General features: G+C 38.1%; 1 long non-coding RNA gene and 1 pseudogene across 1 annotated transcript in view; both read right to left on the minus strand.

The window, feature by feature from the left end:
- Positions 1-1,085: 1,085 nt before the first annotated feature.
- The window catches only part of LOC133047987 (uncharacterized), a 46,174-nt gene continuing 24,549 nt past the window's right edge, over positions 1,086-22,710 (minus strand). The window contains exons 4-5 of the long non-coding RNA XR_009690929.1: positions 5,659-5,814; positions 1,086-1,915 (exon numbers count right to left, since the gene is read on the minus strand). This is a non-coding gene — a long non-coding RNA (uncharacterized LOC133047987). The remainder of the gene's footprint in view (positions 1,916-5,658; positions 5,815-22,710) is intronic.
- On the minus strand, positions 8,762-11,813 carry LOC133048045 (N-lysine methyltransferase SMYD2-like; annotated as a pseudogene).

Below are 22,710 nucleotides of genomic sequence, written 5' to 3' on the forward strand. Positions count from 1 at the left end.
AACTCTCTTCTTAAATGGCACACACAAATACCTCATACATTCTGAGTTCTAATACAGGGGCAGTAGTTTGAAAGAAGCCTAGATCCAAACCACTTGCTGGTTGTGGCAAGACTCTTAGAGAGGCAGACGTTAACTGGAACTCCCCCTGGGGACAGAGATTCAAGGCCATTTGGAAAAACTTACTCTTCTGTGAGCACACTAATTCTGGCAAGTGCCATTTGAGAGTTCTTCCTGTAGCCTATTAGTTCCAGGGGTTTAACCACCCACCCCTTGTTCTGTAGCTCCTCTTCTGGGACCCAGCCCTGCCCACCAGAAAGCCAGCACAAATCCTGGGAGCCTGTAGGTCTCAGAGCTAGCTACATAGAACCTGGCCCCACCAACCAGGGAGCTGGCAACCGTTCTATAAAACAAGACCTGGCAGCCACACTGGGCTGAAAGCCAGTAATGCCCTCCTGCACATCCACAATAACTAGACTCACCACAGCAGAAGGGCTTGCACAGCCTAAAAAGGGAAATTCCTACAGCACGTTGTTCTGGTGATTAGAGGAGAGTGTGCTACTTGTCCTCACAGGACATTTCCAACATAACTACTTCCCCAAGACTGAGAAATGTAATTGAACTACATAGCAATTTAAAAATAAACACAGAGAATTAGGTAAAATGAAGATACAGAGGAATGTGTTCCAAATGAAGGAATAAGATAAAACCTCAGAAAAAGAGCTAAATAAAGTGGAGATAAGCAACCTAACTGATAGAGCTTAAAGTAATGAGAATAAAGATGCTCAATGAACTCAAGAGAAGAATGAATAAACACATTGAAAGTTTTAACAAAGAGTTAGAAAATATAAAGAAGAATCAAACAGAGCTGAAGAATACAACTGAAATGAAAAACACCATATAAAGAATCAACAGTAGATTAAACGATGCAGAGGAATAGATCAGTGAATTGGAAGATAAATAGTGAAAATTACTCAAGCTCAACAGAAAATAGCATTAAGAAGAATGAATACAGTTTAAGACTGCTGGGAAAACATCAAGAATACTAACATTCACATTACAGGGTCCCAGAAGGAGACAGCAGAAAGAAAGGGACAGAGAGTTTATTTGAACAAACAATATCTGAAAACTTCTCTTCCCTAACCTGGGGAGTGCAGTTCAGTTCAGTAGCTCAGTAGTGTTTGACTCACTGAGAACCCATGGACTGCAGCACACCAGGCTTCCCTGTCCATCACCAACTCCCAGAGCTTGCTCAAACTCATGTCCATTGAGTCGGTGATGCCATCCAACCATCTCATCCTTGTTGCCCCCTTCTCCTCTTGCTCTCAATCTTTCCCAGAAAAGGGTCTTTTCAAATGAGTCAGTTCTTCACCTCAGGTAGCCAAGAATTGGAACTTCAGCTTCAGCATCAGTCCTTCCAATGAATATTCAGGACTGGTTTCCTTTAGGGTTGACTGGTTTGATCTCCTTGCAGTCCAAGGGACTCTCAACAGTCTTCTCCAACCACAGTTCAAAAGCATCAGTTCTTCAGAGCTCAGCCTTCTTTATGGTCCAATTCTTACACCCATACATGACTACTGGAAAACCCATAGCTTTGACTAGATGGACCTTTGTCAGCAAGGTAATGTCTCTGTGTTTTAATATGCTGTTTAGGTTGGTCATAGCTTTTCTTCCAAGGAGCAAGTGTCTTTTAATTTCATGGCTGCAGTCGCCATCTGCAGTGATTTTGGAGCCCAAGAAAATAAAGTCCGTTACTGTTTCCATTATTTCCCCATCTAATTGCCATGAAGTGATGGGACCGGATGTCATGACCTTAGGTTTTTAAATGTTGAATTTTAAGTCAGCTTTTCCACTCTCCTCTTTCACTTTCATCAAGAGGCTCTTTAGTTTCTCTCCACGTTCTGTCATAATGCAGGACCTGAGGAAGGAAACTGGTATCTATGTCCAAGAAACAAAGAAATTCCCAAACATGATAAACTAAAAGAAGTCTATATCAAGGCACATGGTAATTAAAATAACAAAAATTAACAATAAAGGGAGAATCTTAAAATCTCCAAGGGAAAAGTAGCTACTTATGTACAAATGAATTTCCATAAGACTATGAGCTTACTTTTCAGCAGAAACTCTGAAGCCTCCAGAATGGATACCACAATACATTATAAGTGGCAAAAGGAAAAAAACCTAGAATCAAGAATACTCCACCCAGCAAATATATCATTCTATTTGATGGACAGATGAATTCTACAGACAAGCAAAAGCTAAAAGAGTTTAGTACCACTAAATTGGCTTTATAAGAAATGCTAAAGGGCCTTCTTTAAGCAGAAAAAAAAAATCACCCAGGAAATATAAACATGAAATAAAAATCTCATTGGTAAAGGCAAACATGAACCACTTATAAAGCTCATAAGAAGGTTAAGATATAAAAATAGTAAGGTCAACTCTATCCACAATAAATAACTAAGGAATACACAAAACAAAACATGTAAAATATGATGTTGAAAACATTAAATGTCTGTGAGGGGGCAAAAATGAAGGATTGTAAAAATGTGTTCAAAATTAAGAGACCATCAACTTATCTAACACACATAACCACACACAGACACATGCACACACACACATATGGTTATAGATGAACCTCACAGTAACTGCAAAACAAGAATCTAACACACACAGACACACACTATCCAAAAATAACAGTAAAAGAAAAAGATCAGTCAGTTCACATCACAGAGAAAATGAGCAAAAGAATAAGAAGCAAACAAAAAAACCTATAAAACAACCAGAGAACAACTAACAAAATGACAATAAAAGCAAACATATCAGTACCTATTTAAATGAAAATGAACTGAATGCCCCCATCAAAAGCCATAGAGTCTTCTGATGGATACACAAGCAAGGTCATGTATACAGTGCCTATAATAGACACTTCAGATTTAAAGGCACAGAAAGACTGAAAGTAAGGGGATGGAAAAAAGTATTCCATGCAAATAAATGAAAAGAAAGCTGAGGTAACAATACTTTCATCAGACAACATAGAATTTAAGTCAACACTATAATGAAATCTGTGGATTTATAGTGCATTTTCACTTCAGTTCAGTTCAGTCACTCAGTCGTGTCTGACTCTTTGCAACCCCATGAATCGCAGCACGCCAGGCCTCCCTGTGCATCACCAACTCCTGGAGTTTACCCAAACTCATGTCCATTGAGTCGGTGATGCCATCCAACCATCTCATCCCCTGTCATCCCCTTCTCCTCCTGCCTTCAATCTTTCCCAGCATCAGGGTCTTTTCCAATGAGTCAGTTCTTCACATCAGGTGGCCAAAATATTAGAGTTTTAGCTTCAACATCAGTCCTTCCAATGAACACCCAGGACTGATCTCCTTTAAGATGGACTGGTTGGGTCTCCTTGCAGTCCAAGGGACTCTCAAAAGTCTTCTCCAACATCATGGTTCAAAATCATCAATTGTTTGGCACTCAGCTTTCTTTATAGTCCAACTCTCACATCCATACATGACTACTGGAAAAACCATAGCCTTGACTAGATGGACTTTTGTTGGCAAAGTAATGTCTCTGCTTTTTAATACGCCATCTAGGTTGGTCATAACTTTCCTTCGAAGGAGTAAGCGTCTTTTAGTTTCATGTCTGCAGTCACCATCTGCAGTGATTTTGGAGCCAAAAATATAAACTCTGCCACTGTTTCTACTGTCTCCCCATCTATTTGCCATGAAATGATGGGACCGGATGCCATGATCTTAGTTTTCTGAATGTTGAGTTTTAAGCCAACTTATTCACATGTTCATCCTCTTTCATGTTCATCAAGAGACTTTTTAGTTCCTTGTCACTTTCTGCCATAAGGGTGGTGTCATCTGCATATCTGAGGTTATTGATATTTCTCCAGGCAATCTTGATTCCAGCTTGTGCTTCATCCAGCCCAGCATCTCTCATGATGTACTCTGCATATAGGGTGACAATATACAGCCTTGGTGTACTCCTTTTCCTATTTGGAACCAGTCTGTTGTTTCATGTCCAGTTCTAACTGTTGCTTCTTGGCCTGCACACAGATTTCTCAGGAGGCAGGTCAGGTGGTCTGGTATTCCCATCTCTTCAAGAACTGTCCCCAGTTTCCACAGTCCTCAATTCTCTCTGTGCCTCTTTCTCCTTCTAAAATTTCTTCAGCATCTCTTTAACATGCCAGAATACTTTCTTTTCTTCTCCTTACTGGCATTGAGGGCTGTGAAACTGGCTTTGGAAAACTCAAGATTTTTTCGATTTCTTCTCCTTGTCATGTCTCATCTTTTTACTTCTTTATCTTCTCACCACCTTCCTTCATCTTCTGCTTCTTTGAAGATTGTTTCTTCTTTTCTTTAATGAAGTCATCTTCAGATTCTGATGCTTGTCTAACCTGCAGGGCTCTCTAGTTAATGTAAAATCCTCCATACTTTGTAGTCAAAGAGACAGGAACAAGCTCATCATATGCCTCAGTTATCGATGAAGGAATTGGATTCATGATAACTGTAACCCATATCAATCAAGTCCTGTATAAGCTCTCTTCTATATTTCTTTCCACCATATTTTTCTTTAAATTTTCAGGCAAGTGTTTCCACGTTTCCTTTTCTTCATCATTGAAAGGATCTGAGAGCTCTTTCTTCTTGTCTGAGGGATAAAGGCCTTTCACCTCCCCTCATAGGTTCTTCACCAGCTCTGGGCAGCAGAACTCTGGGCAGAATTTGTGATTCCGCTCAGAGAGCCAAGTGTGACCCTAACAGCCACTGCAGATGGCTCAGAATCCAGTCTCTTTTCTGCTCCCCAAGGTCTTATTTCTGGGATTTCTTAAAAAATGCATGACTCAAAGAATCTAGGAGAGAAGTGAGCTGGACCTTATGACTGTTTTTGAGATGAGCAGACTATAACTGAAAGGTAGAAACTAAAAGCAGAAGATTGAAATCTTCTCCAAGTCAAAGTACAGCTGTAAAGCTTTTGTGAATCTTGGTGAGAATCATGTTTATATTCACCAAGAAATCACAAATACGATCAACTTTATGTTGTGAATTTGGCAGTTTTTTTATAAAAGAACTCACTGTTTATAGTCTCCCATTTTCATATATACCATTCCCCTCTGCTTTTTAGCTATTGCTAAAAAACCCTAAATCTTATTACCTTTAAGACTATCTCTCTCAGATCATTTCTTAACCATTATCACCACTTCTCCATCAGAACTGTTTGGATATATGTCACATTCACTTAGGAAGTATCATTAAGTCACTTAATTCTAAGAGGGCTAAAAGTCCAACAATTATAGATACAGATATATAATTTATGCTACTGGATTAATGGGATAGGACTAGATTTTGAAACCTTTATTCTCTATGAAATAACATTTCCACCTTAAAATTATGCGGCATAGTTGGTCATCATTTGCCTATGTGCAAAATTAGCCCTGATTAAAAAACTAAAAGCAGTCCTAAGCAAATGAGATAATCCAGATTCTGCAACTGCAACAATTCCCTAATCATTTATTAATTAACAAATATGTATCTTTTAAAAATAATGTAAGGAATTGCATTAGATGACTGCAAAGGTAATTGAGAGTCAAATTCCTTCTACAGGAAGATTTCATTCTTTTGCAGGAGTATAAACAGCACCCATTTTCACTATGCTTACCTTGTAGCTACACCAGTCAGAAGATGAATGACTTTATGCCTTTGTGTGGGCATACTACAGTTCAGTGTGGAGATGTTTAAAATCACTTTACTTTTCAATTCTATATCCTATGAAATGATTCTCTGGGGTCATTACGGGTGGCCCTCTGGAGTCCAACTATGAATAGGGAAAGAAACAAAAGTAACAGAGAGAAGAAATATCTTTTTTTTAATCAATTTATTTTAATTGGAGGCTAATTACTTTACAATATTGCAGTGGCTTTTGCTATACATTGACATGAATCCACCATGGGTGTACATGTGTTCCCCATCGTGAACCCCCCTCCCACCTCCCTCCCCATCCCATCCCTCAGGGTCATCCCAGTGCACCAGCCCTGAGCACCCTGTCTCATGCATTGAACCTGGACTGGCGATCTGTTTCACATATGATAATATACATGTTTCCATGCTATTCTCTCAAATCATCCCACCCTCGCCTTCTCCCACAGAGTCCAAAAGTCCGTTCTTTACATCTGTGTCTCTTTTGCTGTCTCTCATATAGGGTCATCGTTACCATCTTTCTAAATTCCATATATATGCCTTAAAATACTGTATTGGTGTTTTCTTTCTGACCTAGTTCACTCTTTATAATAAGCTCCAGTATCATCTACCACGTTAGAACTGATTCAAATACATTCTTTTTGATAGCTGAGTAATATTCCATTGTGTATATGTACCACAGTTTTCTTATCCATTTGTCTGCCAATGGAAATCTAGGTTGCTTCCATGTCATGGCTATTGTGAACAGTGCTACGATGAACACTGGTGTCTTGGCTATTATAAACAGTGCTTTGATGAACATTGGGGTGCACGTGTCTCTCTCAATTCTGGTTTCCTCCATGTGTGTGCCCAGCAGTGGGATTGCTGGGTCATATGGCAGCTCTATATCCAATTTTTAAAGGAATCTCCACACTGTTCTCCATAGAGGCTGTACTAGTTTGCATTCCCACCAACAGTGTAAGAGGGTTCCCTTTTCTCCACACCCTCTCCAGCATTTATTGTTTGTAGACTTTTTGATAGCAGCCATTCTGACCAGCGTGAGATGGTACCTCATTGTGGTTTTGATTTGCATTTCTCTGATAATGAGTGAAGTTGAGCATCTTTTCATGTGTTTGTTAGCCATCTGTGTGTCTTTTTTGGAGAAATGTCTGTTTAGTTCTTGGGCCCATTTTTTTGTTTGGGTTGTTTATTTTTCTGTAATTGAGCTGCATGAGCTGTTTGTATATTTTTTACATTAATTGTTTGTCAGTTGCTTTGTTTGCTATTATTTTCTTCCATTCTGAAGGCTGTCTTTTCACCTTGCTTATAGTTTCCTTCATTGTGCAAAAGCTTTTAAGTTTAATTAGGTTCCATTTGTTTATTTTCGCTTTTATTTCCATTATTCTGGGAGGTGGGTCATAGAGGATCCTGCTGTGATTTATGTCAGAGCGTCTTTTGCCTATGTTCTCCTCTAGGAGTTTATAGTTTTATAGTTTCTGGTCTTATATTTAGATCTTTAATCCATTTTGAGTTTATTTTTGTGTATGGTGTTAGAAAGTGTCCTAGTTTCATTCTTTTACAAGTGGTTGACCAGTTTTCCCAGCACCACTTGTTAAAGAGGTTGTCTTTTCTTGCCTCCTTTGACAAAGATAAGGTGCCCATAGGTGCATCAATTTATCTCTTATTTAAGTGGTGAGGCAAAAGAGTCCCAAAGAACAGAAAGATAACATAGAAATAATGAGAGGCAAGGATTCAACGATGATCAACAGTATGAAAAAATTTTTATGAGAAAGCAAAAACAAAAAAACAAAAAACAATGGGCATATTTAGCTATGCAGAGAAGTTTGATATATATTAATTAACTGTCTTGGCATTGGAAATTTTTGTACTAAGCTTGTTTATCAAGTTCTGTGCCAGAATTGTTCATATCCTATGGCTGGCTCCAGTTCTGGGGTAGCTATATGACCCAAAAATCTTTATGCCAGTTTCTGAGACTCTGCTCAAAACCTTTCATTAGAAGGAAACATTGGCAGAGATCTACTTTGAACAAATTACTCTTGTCAATATAGTTGAAAGAAGTCCTTAAGTATTATTTTCATCATTAAGATATAAAAATACCTCTCTTACAATGTCATATAAGTTTACATTTCATTAGAACTTATCATTCTGCTGCTTTTAATAATTGTTTTCATATAAAAAGTGTTTTTGAAAGAGTCCTTTAAAGAACAGCTTGTATCACTACAAGTTATAACTAAATCTCTTTTATTTGTTATAAACATCAGGACTAGTTGGATGTTTGAAACATTATGAGCATCATGAATATCAAACTAGTTTGAATTTTGGCAGAGAGGTACATTCTGGGTAGACAGAATGTTTACTGCATGTCTGTGAACACAGGGTTGCTAGAAAATCTTCTCACCAAACCCATACCCTGCCCAAAAGGTTTACAATTCCTTCTCTTTTGACATTCTGGCAGAGTCAGCAGCTAATCAGGTTTAAATAATACTTTTTAATAAAGTTACTCCTCAGTGGTTGAGAATTCAGACATACAGGTATGTTCTTAAATACAAATTTGACTTTAATTAAAGGGTTCAACCTAGTATATTTTGGCTACACATCAGTTTTATAAGTAATACTATTTTTTAAAAATGTTCAGAACAACTTTATAATGATTTGTTAAATTCCTGTGGTAAATCCCCCACAGTTTACCTCCATATGGAGAGGAGATATGACTTTCATTCAATGAGAAAAATTGATTTAGCCCCTTAATGTTCACAATCACAGGCTAAATGCCATTTAAAATATGAATAAGAATATTCCCAACCCCAGAGCCTATCAGGATATGTAACTCTGAACCACTACTGTCTAGATATAACCTCAGCATAGAAATATTTTCTAGATCTAATAGTCTATGGAAATTGTTAGTCTTGGTTGCTTGTGATTTTTTGTGAGATGCTGTCAAAATAGAAAATTACAAGACTTAAATACTTTGAATCAATCTTGGTTAAAATCAAAAGAAGCCACAAATGACAATGGTATCATAATGTCTTAAAAAACTTAAAAAGCAAGAGTAAAACTGTTGTCATAAGGCACTTTACTGGTCATTAATGAAAAGTGAGGAAGAAAATGGGGGAATATTTTCACTCCAGTGTCCACAAGAACATTAACCAGCTGGTGTAAAAGTATTCTTTTTTAATATGAGGTTTTTTTTTTTTAAATTTATTTACAGAAACGATGAAAAGCCAGTACAGCAAGTTCCCCTATGCCCTTCACATGCCCAGTTTCTCTTATTATTAACGTTATATTACTATGGTACATGTGTCACAGCTAAGAAGCCAACACTGGTACATTACTTTTAACTTCTCATTTTACTCACATTTGATCTTAGCCAAAAGTCTGAGGAGTACTCCACATTTTAGTTAGGGTTCATTAACTTTTTCCTATGTCTTTTATGTTCCAGGATCCCTTCCAGGACATTATATTCAGTCATCATGTCTCCTTCGCCTTCTCTGCTTTATGACAGAGTCTCAGTCTTTGCCTATTTTTGATAATTTTGTTTTGAAGAGTGCTCTTCAGATATTTTGCCTCTTGCCTGATGCTTTTCTCATTGTTAAATGAGATTGTGCCTTTTGGGGAGGATGGTCAAAGAGATGCAATTCCATTCTCATGACACCACAGTGTGTTGGGAGTACACAAATTATTATTTGGGTGAGGTTGACCTTCATCACCTGACTGAGGCAGTGTTTGCCAGAATTCTTAACTGCCAAGTAGAAAAAAAATAACATTTTATTTATTTATTTTTTACTGCTACCTTTTAAATTGTTCAGAACATTACAGTAGGCATGAAGGAAAAAATAACTGCAATTTTAAAGTCAATCTGTCTGAGGTATATTATATGAAACCATGCCATTATCTCTTATAGAAAAAAAAATTCAAATAATAATTTGACATTAAGGTAAAAGATTAAGACCAAAATCCAAGTAAGCCATCTATAAGGTTTAAGTGCGAGTCGTGTTTCCATTCCATTGAGTTTACAGAAATGTTGGCATGCCGTGTATGATTTGAAATAGTCAAATCCTTGAAGGTTTCTGCACCAGGGTTTAAATAAAAACTAAAATGCTAAAATATTGGCACAGTATCAGTGATTTTCCAGTTCCTGTTTGATCTCAGAAATGTACAGGTTATCTCGGCCATCAGCTACTTCTTTGTTGGGACTTCTCAGATGGTGCAGTGGTAAAGACTCCACCTGCCAATGCAGGAGACATAGGAAACATGGGTTCAATCCCTGAGTCAGGGAGATCCTCTAGAGTAGGAAATGGCAACCCACTCCAGTATTCTTGCTTGGAAAATTCCATGGACAGAGAAACCTGCAAGGCTACGGTCCACAGGGTCATAAAAAGTTGGACATGACTAAGCAACTAAAAACACACAGAGAAATTTCCATGTTGGTAATGGCTTTCTTCAGGGCTCTCTCCCCAGAAGCTTTGTTCTCCAGGCCCACCTTACAGTCTTCCTAACTTCAGCCGCGTGGAGGCTGAGGGCATACAGAGGACAGTGCTTATTGTAGGGCTGGGTGATTTTCTGTCTGTATGGTAGGGCTCCCTCCCAGTTTTGCATGCACAAGCAGATGCTTGGCACGTCATGTGCCTCCTGAACATGTTACTGTCCTCAAACATGCAGCTCTTCTCCTGGCTGAGTTCGCAGATCTCCAGCAGCTCACTGGGGAACTTGTGTAGTGCTTGGCCTTTCATAACTCAATACATTGCAAACATATCTGATCATGTCTCTGCCTCTGGGGGATAGGTGAACCTCCAGATTTCCACCTTGGCCTTATCCTTGTCTTTGTTGGTACATCCTTGCTCTTACAAGCATAAAAAAAAAAAAAAGAATCTCTTAACCAGTCATTCATATCTTCTGTTGTGTACAGGAGGTCAATGTAGCTGGTAAAAATCTCCTCTCCTGGTTGGATTTCTCTGACTTCTGCCCGGGTCCCCTTGCAGGTCACAATGACCTTGGGGCAACATCAGCAAATGTTGCTGATCCCAAATGAGAAAGTTCCTCACCTTCAATTGCAAATCCATGACAGCTAACCTGTATGAAAAGTACTACCAGGAAATCATTTTTGGGGAACTGAAAGTGCTTGGAATGAAAGCAATACAGAGCAGCAAGATCATTCTGAATCAAATCCTTCTCATTATCTAATTTATCCAGATATGACTCCAACACCTTCATGGCTAACCATTTCTCTGAAGGTGTTCTTTCTGGGTGGATTTTACGTATAGCCAGAATTCTTTTTTTTTTTTTTTTTTCATTTACTTTTATTAGTTGGAGGCTAATCACTTTACAATACCGCAGTGGGTCTTGTCATACATTGACATGAATCAGCCATGGATTTACATGTATTCCCCATCCTGATCCCCCCTCCCACCTCCCTCTCTACCCAATCCCTCTGGGTCTTCCCAGTGCACCAGGCCTGAGCATTTGTCTCATGCATCCCACCTGGGCTGGTGATCTGTTTCACTATAGATAATATACATGTTTTGATGCTGTTCTCTCGAAACATCCCACCCTCGCCTTCTCCCACAGAGTCCAAAAGTCTGTTCTGTACATCTGTGTCTCTTTTTCTGTTTTGCATATAGGGTATCATTATCATCTTTCTAAATTCCATATATATGCATTAGTATACTGTAATGGTCTTTATCTTCCTGGCTTACTTCACTCTGTATAATGGGCTCCAGTTTCATCCATCTCATTAGAACTGATTCAAATGAATTCTTTTTAATGGCTGAGTAATATTCCATGGTGTATATGTAGCCAGAATTCCTGCAATTAACCTTACAGTCTCTGAGGGATTCCAGTTTTCCCCCAAAACAAACCGTGGGAGAACATTCCAGCCTGTGCATCAGTCAGTCATCTTTCTCACATGCTCCCTCACAGTAAAATGCCTGCTTGCATCTTCCGCATCTGGACAATCCTCCTTTTCTGGTGAAACAGAACTCACAGTGGTTGCCCGATGCATTGACCGTGAGCATGGAGGCCTAGGCCTGCAGGAGAGGAGCGAGTCCCTACGTGGAAGCATTGTAGGGCCTTGCCCCGGCTGCAGAAGTGCTCCAGACCACTGCTGGCCTGGGCCCTCATCCCAGCATCTCAGTTTGGACAGAGGAGCTGCAACTGCAGTTCCCCAATAATATCTTATTTTAAATGTTACTCTATATATGTGCTGTCTAGCAGATATTTGTCACTCTTTGTAGCTGTCTCATTCTTTGAACCTCTTTCCTATAATAAGAAATTTCTCATCCTTGTAAGTTCTTGCTTTGCTGGGGCACAAGGATAAAATGCACAACTCTTTCAGTAAAAGGTGGTTTCTTCTCTGGTGGCTCAGATGGAAAAAAATCCACCTGCATTTCAGGAGACTGGGGTTGAAGCCCTGGCTTGGAAAGATCCCCTGGAGAAGGAAATGGCTACCTACTCCAGTATTCTTGCCTTGAGAATTCCAAGGACAGAGATCCTGGTGGACAGACTACAGTCCATAGGGTTGTGAAGAGTTGGACACGACTGAGCAACTAACACACTTGCAATAAAAGTGAGGAACTCCTGCTCTAGTGATCACAGACATCACATCTCCAGTGAGGCAGATACCATGTGGAACCTACTCTGGTAAAGAGATGGCAGAGACATCGAGTTTTACAGGCAGCATGATATGATTTGCCTACTTGTCAAAAAGCCATAGGGCATAGGTCTTAGCTTGTCTGACAGACCAAGAAACTCACTCTAGTGGATTTTTTCTAACCACAAAGAGTTAGCAAAGAGTTCTTTCACAGTGTATCACTACTTATTTTTTGACAATAAGAAAGTCCTGAAGAAGACAAATAATTTATATTAAAAAGTAAGTAAGAGCGAAGTCAAGGTTGGTTTAATGATTGTATTGTTCTAATGCTCTTGATTCCATTATCTTCTTTCTGAGTGGTAGATGGAAGCTGCACCTGATTCACATGTGTGTATTGTGTGTTGTGTTGTGGATATGAGCATTATCTAACATGAATCAAAATTAAAAGTGCTTGGAAAGTCCTGAGCTGTTACCTTTTTTTCTTTTAATTTGTTTAAAATCTAGTTTTTCAAATAGACACTTATGGTTTTGGATCATATCATTTTAGATCATTATCAAATCATCTTTACCAAATAATGCTTCAATTTATACTGTCTTCCAGTTTTTGTGAAAAGTTACTATAAGAATTAGATGCAAAATCTCCACTTTGACAGTTTCTATATTCTACAACTTTTTTAATGATAGAAATACCTCATTTGTACCTATATAGTAAGCAAATAAGAAAAATCAAACTTGGTTTTCTCTAAATATTTTAAACAATTTTTACCTCTAATCAAGGAAAATATTTAAGATTTTAAATTATTTTTATATAATTATAGATATATAGGATGTTGCAAATAAATGTACAGGAAGGTCTCTGTACTTTTCCACTTAGATTCCCCCAAAGTTAACATCCTGTATAACTACAGCATAATAAGGATGCCAAGAATTTGACATGGGTAAAATCCACAGAGCTTATTCAGATTTCTCCATTTATGCATGCTATCATTTGAGCTTTTATGTATGTATATGTGTACTGAAGTAAAATTTTTAACTTTTAAAAGTTTCTCTTTACTTTACTAAGTTGGTTATGTTAAGCATTAAACTCCAAAATATCAGTGGCTTAATGCAATAGGAGTTATTTCTTTCTCACACAAAAGTTAATGTATGTGTTTCTGGTTTAAACCACTTTCATGGTCATTTGGAAACTCAGGCTCCTTCTAATTTGCAGGTCTATCCTCCCTTAGGTCCTAGAGTAGGGTCCTTTCAATTAGCAGAAGAGGAAAGCCAGGTGTGGAAGTGTTGCACATCTCTGTGGCCAGGTTTCATTGGTCAGGACTCAGTAGCATGACTACTCTTGTTGCAGTACAACTGTTCAGTACAGTTGGTTCCCAGAATTTAAGAACCAGGCCCTGTATCTTATCATGACTTGTCAAAAGTACTGGTTACCCTTTTTAGTATCATTTTCTCTTAATCTATTTCCAATTGTTTTTCTAAACTGAGTTATCTTAAATTTTATGTATCTACTTTAACATTATTATTGCAAAAGAACGAGAAATGAATAAATTAAGTAAGCACTAAAGGAGTTAAATAAGTTTTGCAACATTTCAATTGTAAAATTCTATTTTTTATAAATTCTTTTCTTTCTTGTTCTTCAATGTGCTAAAAATTAATACAAAATTTATACAGTGACTACATGATAAAAATATTTGGGTTAAAAATTATAAGTTTGAACAATGATCCATATATTGGACTATGTAAGAGCCAAATATAACATTTAGAGATATAAAAATATTTTTACTTCCTTTTATAGAAGACTTTATCAAAGTCATTTATATGTGAAATAGAGATCATAATAGAAAAAATCATTTTCTATTAATTTTAAGACAAATATTTTGCTTGCATAGATTATCTGAAAGTTTCTTTCCAGTTTGGCTCTTACAGTAATACTGAGAATAGATGTCTTTCATTGTTAGCAATAGTAGTTCAATAACGTAATTCCACTGAACCTTGCAATTGTGAATTCAGTGATTCTATCTTTGTTCTTTGGGTATATAAACTATGATGGAGATAATGTGAAAAACCTTCTTGCAAGTCTGCAAAAGGGATTTTACAAGCTCTAATGATTGCAGCATGGAGCAGTGAAGGACTGAGTTTAATCATAAGAAAGGGGCCACTTTCCCAACTGCAATTCTTCCAGGAAAATCCTATAATAGAGGAGATAAGAAATTAATTTAAAAATCATTGTTCCATGGAAAGTCCTTAAATAAACATGGAAGTCAGTTCTGCTCTTTAGCAATTTTTGATTCTCAAATCATTATTTCCACTATAATGTATTGTGGTCTATGTTGTGTTCAGCTCAGTTCAGTTCAGTCACTCAGTCATGTCCAGCTCTTTGAGACCCCATGGACTGCAGCATGCCAGGCTTCCCTGTTTGTCACCAGCTCCCAGAACTTGCTGAAACTCATGTCCTTCGAGTTGGTGATGCCATCCAACCATCTCATCCTCTGTTGTCCCCTTCTCCTCCTGCCTTCAATCTTTCCCAGCATCAGGATCTTTTCCAATGAGTCAGTTCTTCATATCAGGTGGCCAAAGTAGTGGAGTTTCAGCTTCAGCATCAGTTCTTCCAATGAACATTCAGGACTGATTTTCTTTAGGATTAACTGGTTTGATCTCCTTGCAGTCCAAGGGACTCTCAAGAGTCTCCTCCAACACCACAGTTCAAAAGCATCAATTCTTCAGCACTCAGCTTTCTTGATTAAGATCTCAGGTAAATGACAGTTCAGAGAGCATAGATAACTTTTCAGAGAGAATTAATCAGCTGGGTCTAAAATATAGGTTTTCCTTTCCTCTTTCTTTTTTTTCCTGTATACTACAGGGTACTATATATGCCTATCATTAGGAACAGTGCTTATACTCAGAAAGTCCAGAACTGTCTAAAACTGAATGCTTATTTAATATTTATAGATAGCAAAAGTCTCATCAATGTATACTGTATTCTGAGTTTATTCAGTCTAACAGGTATGTCAATAGTGCTTACCTTTAAATTATTCAAGGTGCAATGGCTTGGAAATGATTTCTCTTCAAGTAGGCATCATCATACCTTACTGGACACTCATACTGAGTATACTACTTTTAGTCCCACAACTGTAGACTTAGAGATAGGATTGAAGGCCTATTCAAATAGACTTTGAATAATATTTCCTAGATAGTAACTGTTAATTCATTCTCCTCTCTATGGTGCTTTCTTTGCTTATAGTTATGGACATTCTAAAACTGGAGATAGATTCCCTGAAAAGGGTGCTGTATTCTGCATATAGTTAAGTAAGCAGGGTGACAATATACAGCCTTGATGTACTCCTTTCCCAATTTGGAACCAGTCTGTTGTTCCATGTCCAGTTCTAACTGTTGCTTCTTGACCTGCATACAGATTTATCAGGAGGCAGGTCAGGTGATCTGGTATTCCCATCTCTTTAAGAATTTTCCACAGTCTGTTGTGATCTACTCAGTCAAAGGCTTTTGCGTGTTCAGTAAAGCAGAAGTAAATGTTTTTCTGGGACTCTCTTGCTTTTTTGATGACCCAGTGGATGTTGGCAGTTTAATCTCTTGTTCCTCTGCCTTTGCTAAATTCAGCTTGAACATCTGGAAGTTCACGGTTCACATATTGCTGAAGTCTGGCTTGGAGAATTTTGAGTGTTACTTTGCTGGCATGTGAGATGAGTGCAATTGTGCAGCAGTTTGAACATTTTTTGGCATTGCTTTCTTTGGGATTGGAATGAAAACTAACCTTTTCCAGTCCTGAGGCCACTGCTGAGTTTTCCAAATTTGCTGGCATATTGAGTGCAACACTTTCACAGCATCATCTTTCAGGATTTGAAATAGCTTAAATGGAATTCCATCACCTCCACTAGCTTTGTTTGTAGTGATGCTTCCTAAGGCCCACTTCACTTCACACTCCAGGATGTCTGGCTCTAGGTGAGTGATCACACCATCGTGGTTATCTGGGTCATGAAGATCTTTTTTGTAGAGTTCTTCTGTGTATTCTTGCCACCTCTTCTTAATATCTTCTGCTTCTGTTAGGTCCCTACCATTTCTGTCCTTTATTTAGCCCATCTCTGCATGAAAGTTTCCCTTGGTATCTCTAATTTTCTTCACGAGGTCTCTAGTCTTTCCCATTCTATCGTTTTGCTCTATTTCTTTGCATTGATCATTGAGGGAGGCTTTCTTATCTCTCCTTGCTATTCTTTGGAACTCTGCATTCAAATGGGGATATCTTTCCTTTTCTTCTTTACCTTTCACTTCTCTTCTTTTCTCAGCTATTTGTAAAGCCTCCTCAGACATCTGTCTATCAGATCTAATCCCTTGAAGCTATCTGTCACTTCCACTGTTTGTTAGATGTTACTAAGAGATTAAGGCACAAATCTAAGTTGTTAGAAATCAATGAATAGATGGAAAATATGGCATGCTTTTCTAAGCAGTTCCATCTGAAACACATTGGTTGTGAATTTGTCAAATATACTGAAAGAATGCTGGAAAGAAGCCCTAAGTTTAATGTGAAAATATTTCCAGGATAGTATACACAGGTAATTAAGGGGAAGACAGTGACCTGTCTTTGGTATGAGTAGCATCTTGACTATGTGTGATGTAAAACCTCAATTCCTGAATCACAGCAGGCTTTCCCGTTCCTTGCCAGCCACTGACATTCCTTTTCTTCCTCCCTTTTGTTCTTCCCTGGCATGACAAATACAGATGTGCATATGGAAATCATCTATGGCGTTTTAAGGGAGAAGCACATCAAGCTGTTTTCCAGAGCAAAAAGTTTCCCATGCAATTTTCCTCTACTTCCGTACTTATCAAGTTTTATTAACATTTATTAATATTCTTCAACTTATTTTCCATTTTCATGCTGGAAGCTTACTTTCAAGATTCCTGAAAACTTAGTCAGTTCTCCTCCAGATACATAATATAAGTTTGCCTAATTTGAGTTAGTTTTTAGATAGTAGCGAACAATGGGAACGATGGTATGGAACTGCCATTTGGTAATTTGTCTGTCTTAAGCTATGGAATATATGAATCTTGAGATATGAGAATCTGCATCCTGCTATTCGAGTGAAAGGCTAAAGTTGGAGAATGAGAAGATGGCATTTTATCTTCCATGTGGGCATTTTTTATTTTGTGAACTAATTGGTGTGAATTTTATCATCCTGTTTTGATTTCTCCCTTCTGCTTCCTATGTTGGCTGAGGTGTGTTCCAGACTGCTGTTTATTTGAGCCAAGGACAGAATAATTAACAAGAGAAGCCTTGTTTAAAAACAGCATGTACGATAAAACCAATACTAAAACTATTTGGAATATTTAAAAAAATCTAAGACCATAGCAACCCATTTTGGGGCAGGTAGTGGTTCATTAATTATGATTTTCTTATTTAGTGTATTCACCAGTTTGTCACATTCAAAGGATAAAAATTAAATCATATCTTTCCCAAAGCCTGCCTTTACTTGCTGTACTTCCTCTAACAGGAAAGGGGAGCATAAAAATTCCTCCATTCTCCATAAAAAATACCATGCTAAGTATGTGAAAACATTTTCAATCTTACCAACAAATACATCATGAATCATAAATCAGAGTTTAGATCCTACCATATTGCTAATTTTTAAAAAATAGACTAACATCTAGTATGGAGAATACATTCAAATGAGTGCTGGCAGATTCATATTGGGATGATAATCAGAGTATTTTAAAACTAGTACAGCATACACGTGTTTAGTCACTCAGTCATGTCTCTTTGTGATCTCATGGCCCTGACCAAAGAACAGCCGTCTAATGAATCAGCATTCTGTTCAGATTGAAGTATAAACCCTTACAAGCTTTCTAATGAATAATTTCAAAATAAATCATATTCTTTGACTCAGAAGTTCTTCCATGCATGTATTAAATATTTTCGATAAATTTCCATGTTACTTTCCAGACACGTTTTATCAATCTACAATTTTATCATCAGTTAATAAGAATCTGTTTTCTCATATCCTAAAAAATACTTGATATTTTAAATTATGTTAAACTCTTTGCCAATACAATAGGTGAAAATACTATTTGATTACTGGTTTGATTTCTTTGGCTACTAATATAGTTGGCTGTTTATATTTCTTCCTTTGGGTACTGACTGTTCTTGTCCTGTTACTTTTTAATGCCACATATTTAAGCCCTGTTAATTAATGAGTAGAAGACAAGAGATTGAAATGATTTTCTTTCATCCACTTGGCCACACCCAATTATTTGTCAGGGTGGAAATTAGTCTCCTTTAAGACACAGTGTTCTGAAGAAAAACTCAAGAATGAAAGAACATATTTTGTTACACTTTGGCCAAGAACAGATCACTGCATTTAAAAAAGCATGCATTACAACAGAAAAGGGTGGATATTGGCTGCTCTGTTGGTATCATAGTTGCATTTAGTTCTATGAGCTTGTCTTCTGTGCCTCATGCATTGCTTTACTTTAGCTCAGTCCCTACCAGGGTGGGACCACCCAAGCTCCTGAATGCAGCTCTTTCTGTAGGACTGTAAATTAAGCCCAAATTGCAGGGTAGGAGGTCTTTAGTTTGCTCTTTGAGGTATGAATAATTTCTCTACCATCTATTTCACTCCACTCAAGTTACCATGTGGAATGCCATTTGGGATAGCTTGGAAATTGTTCTACGTTCGTATCATAAAAAAGACTCAGACAAGTTTTGTGTATTTTGTGATGGCAAGGAAAATAAGGAGAGGATTCAGGGTTTGACCTAGAAATCCCATCCAAGTTGGTTGGGGTTTTGGGTTTCCTGAGTTGTCATGTCTGGGGGAACCTTGCAAATGGGTTGGTAATGAGGCATTTTGAGGGCTGCTGATTCGGGAAATGGATTAAGCTATCTTGGGTACGTGGCATCCCATCTGCTTTGCATTCCATCTTGCATTTAAAGCACAAACCTGGTATTGTGAGGTCATTGACATTTAGTTCTATTATTGATATTCATAGATGAAGGTCTACGAAAAATTTTAGAACCACATTTTCATCATGAAAAGTAGGGTAATTATTATATTTTCCTGAGGAGAGTCAACTTTTTGACTGAGCTGTTCCCACAAGGTTTACAAAATTTGTCTGATTCCTTGTTTGCCAGTGACTGGTCTGTAGGAGGCTTTAAAAGTATATTCATAACAATAAAAGGCAACTATTATGTTGCAGTAGAAAGAGCTGTCAAAGAGACATTAGAACTAGCTTGTTTCCTGTGCAGTCTAAGGGCAGTTTCTTATCTTCTCCAAACCAGTTTCTTCCTATATAAAAAGGAGATACATTATTCATAATGTCTAATTCACAAGGTCATGATCAGAACCAGACTGAATGTCAAAATACCATGTAAAATACTATATGGATACTAGTTATTGTTAGGGGAAGCACACTGATTGAAACCGCCCACCCTGGCCAGGCACCACAGTAACCATTTGCAGGAGGTGTTTTATGACAGGAGATCCTAATAAGGAATATGGAACTAATAAGCCACCACCAACTGGAAGAGTTCAGGAAAGGTCGAAAGAAGACACCGTGTGTCCGTCCACTTCCCAGAATCCCTCTCGCTAGCATCCATCTTGATTGAACGATGCGTGGGCCACCAGGAAAGTCTCTGAATTAGAATGATGGGCCAAAGACCACCCGGAAACTAATCCCATGACCATAAAACCAGAGATTGGGAGCCGCGCGGCAGAGCAGTTCTCCTGGGTTCCCTTAGCCTCCTGCTCTCCACCCGGGTGCCCTTTCCCAATAAAATCTCTTGCTTTGTCAGCTCATGTGTCTCCTCTGACAGTTCATTTCCTAGTGTTAGACAAGAGCCCAGTTTCGGGCCCTGGAAGGGGTCCCCCTTCCTGCAACATTATGATCTGACAAATAGTACCCTATGAGTTAGAAACTTTTATAAATATCTCCGAATGGAATGACCATTTTGACAAAAGTTATGGGAGACACCAAAAGATCATGAGATGTGGGTCTGTTTGTGTTTTTTTCTGTGTGTGATTGTATGTGTGAAGTACATATTATCTGTCTTGAATTATTTTTATCTATCATTTCTCTTTTTTTTCTTATTTTTTAAAAAATTGTAATTTACTTTATGGTTGCATTGGCTCTTCATTGCTGCATGTGGGCTTTCTCTGGCTATGATGAACACGGAGCTGTGCACGCTACGTCGCTCAGTCGTGTTCAACTCTTTGCAACGCTATGGACTGTAGCCTTCCAGGCTCCTCTGTCCATGGGATTCTCCAAGCAAAAACACTGGAGTGGACTGCCATGCCCTCCTCCAGGGGGTCTTCCCAACTCAGGGGTCAAACCTGCATCTCTCATTTCTCCTGCATTGGCAGGTGGGTCCTTTACCACTAGTGTTACCTGGAAAGCCAGTTGCAGTTCACAGGCTTCTCATTGTAGTGGCTTTTGACGTGGAGCACTGGCTCTAGGGCACTGGCCTTCAGTATTTGTGGTGCACAGCGTAGTTGCCCCACACCATGTGGGATTTTCCTGAACCAGTAATCAAACCCTTGTCTCCTGCATCGGCAGGTGGATTCTCAACCACCGAAACAGAAGTGAAGTTCTATCATTTCCGTTTAGTCACTCAGTCGTGTCCTACTCTTTGTGACCCCATGAACCGCAGCATGCCAGGCTTCCCTGTCCATCAGCAACTCCCAGAGCTTGCTCAGACTCATATCCATTGAATGGGTGATGCCATCCAACCATCTCATCCTCTGTCGTCCCCTTCTCCTCCTACCTTCAATCCTTCCCAGCATCAGGGTGTTTTCAAATGAGTCAGCTCTTTGCATCAGGTGGCCAAAGTAATGGAGTTTCAGCTTCAACATCAGTCCTTCCAATGAACACTCAGGACTGACCCCCTTTAGGATGGACTGGTTGGATCTCCTTGCAGTCCAAGGGACTCTCAAGAGTCTTCTCCAACACCACATTTCAAAAGCATCAATTCTTCAGCGCTCAGCTTTTTTTTTTATAGTCCAACACTCACTTCCATACATGACTACAGGAAAAACCATAGCTTTGACTAGATGGACCTTTGTTGGTAAAGTAATGTCTCTGCTTTTTAATATGTTGTCTAGGTTGGTCATAGCTTTTAAATACTCATTTCAAGCTTCTCGTTCCTGAAAACATTTCTAAGTTTTTCTTTTCTTGAGACAAAAAATCCACTGATTTAAATTCTTTTAATACTTGAAATGATCAATGCTATTTTCCTAATTTAAAAAAGTTTTACCTATGTATATGTGTATCTATCTATATGTGTATACATATATATATATATATATATATATATATATATATATATAAGTTGAATTACCAAATATGACAAGAAATCTAAATTGCTGGCATGAAATATGCATTTTTCAGTCTTGGTTCATGCACTGAGGCCACAAACAGTCTTAATGTCACAGTCTTATTCAGCATTCCATCTGAAGGAAATAATGTTTTGGTCTGGCACGGCTGGGTCACATTCTGAATGACTGAAGGATCAGACTAAAATTAGGGGTAAATACATCTATGTTTCAATTTCTCTAGGAAGGTGTCATATGGCTTAATATTTAGTTTTACAATTTTATTTCAATTTGTTTTACATGTGCCTTCTTTGAGGAAAGTGTTTCACAATATACTAATACTGAGACATAAAATATGAAATTTCCCCTTCAAGAATCTCAAAGGTGGCTGTTTCACTAACTAATTTACCACATGTAACTGAGAAACACAGTGTTTCATATTTTACAGATTGAGAAACCAGTGCACAGGCAAACATTAAAATAAGTTAGTAGGAGTTTAATGTTACTGATTTTACAAACTCAGATTTGAGGTCATCAGTGGAATTAAAAAAAAAAAAAAGGTAATATATCCAGCTAATGCCTAAATAATCAAACGATCAGGTCACATGGGTCCTCAAAACCCGATCAGTTGAGTTAAAAAAAAAAAAAAAAAGTAAGCTTTTGACTGTATTTATATCAAATGGGCCTCAAATATTCATAGACTTAATTTCCTACTGTTTGCAACAAGCTCTGAGAATTTGCCTTTAAATAAAGTAGGTAATTAAGTATTCCTTTAAAACCTCCCATATTAATCAAGTTGCCTCTTCCAGTTGAAATACCCTACCTTTCTCACAACTGCCAGTTAAAAATTGGCTCACCCTTCAAGCACCATCTCATATGCCACAGAACTCGCAACAAAATATTATCTTGTCTTTGAAGTCTCCTTGTTCATAGCCCATAACATGTGCCTTCATTATAATGATTTAGGCTTTCCTGGTGGCTCAGATGGTAAAGAATCTCCCTGCAAGGCAAGAGACCCAGGTTTGATCCCTGGGTCCGGAAGAGTCCCTGGAGAAGGAAATGGCTACCCACTCCAGTATTTTTGCCTAGAGAATTCCATGGACAGGGGAGCTTGGCAGAC

The sequence above is a fragment of the Dama dama genome, chromosome 28 (assembly GCF_033118175.1).
Source record: "Dama dama isolate Ldn47 chromosome 28, ASM3311817v1, whole genome shotgun sequence".
Classification (NCBI taxonomy): Eukaryota; Metazoa; Chordata; class Mammalia; order Artiodactyla; family Cervidae; genus Dama; species Dama dama.